The sequence below is a fragment of the Echinops telfairi genome, unplaced genomic scaffold (assembly GCF_000313985.2).
Source record: "Echinops telfairi isolate 266 unplaced genomic scaffold, ASM31398v2 ScPeMD7_18;HRSCAF=68, whole genome shotgun sequence".
In the NCBI taxonomy this organism is placed as follows: Eukaryota; Metazoa; Chordata; class Mammalia; order Afrosoricida; family Tenrecidae; genus Echinops; species Echinops telfairi.
The window spans coordinates 50,074,812-50,075,687 of record NW_022103915.1 but is presented as its reverse complement, the minus strand read 5'-3'; positions in this window follow the sequence as shown (position 1 = coordinate 50,075,687).

Genomic DNA, 876 nt, shown 5'->3' with positions numbered 1-876 from the left:
AAAAAAGTATAATGAAGTGATACACCCAGATGCATATCTTTCCTAATTTTAAACCCAGCAGTGTCCCCTTGGTCTGTCCTAACAACTGCCCCTTGGCCCATGTACAGGTTGCACATGAGCCTGTCAAAGTATTCTAGAATTCCCATTCTTCTCCATGTTATCCATAGTTTGTCATGATTCACAGAATCAAATTCTTTGCATAGTCAATGAAACACAGGTAAATATCTTTCAGCCAAGACCAGATGACATCATCAATGATAGCTTTTGATGTAGATTCTCTTTCGAATCTGCCCTGAATTTCTGGCAATATATTGCTGCCACACTTTTTAAAAGATCTTCAACAAAACATTATTTGCGCATCATAATAATGCACTATTGTCTGATCATTTTCTCATTCTGTTGGCTCCTCTCTCTTTGGAACGGGCACAAATATGGATCTCTTCCAGCCTGCTAATCAGTTGCCGGTCTCAACAATGTCTTGATGCCGATGGGTGACCACTTCAGTGCTGCGTCCCAAAGCTGAGACGTCAACATTGGAATTCTGGAGTCTGGTTCTTCGCCCAGGCTTTCAGGGAAGCTTGAACTTCCTTCTTCAGTGCCACTGGTTCTTGGCCATAGCCTACTCCCTGAAGTGGTTGAACACCCACCAATTCACTTTGGTCGTGTTACTCTGTGTTTTAAAAATCTTTGTTCTGGATTTTGTTTCTTTTAATTTTATTTTTTTAATTAAATACTTTCATTGGGGGCTCTTACATCTCCCGTTACAATCCATACACTCATCCATTGTGTCAAGCACATTTGTACATATGCTGTCATCATCATTGTCAAAGCATTTTCTTTCCCCTTGAGCCCTTGATATCAGCTCCTCATTTCCCC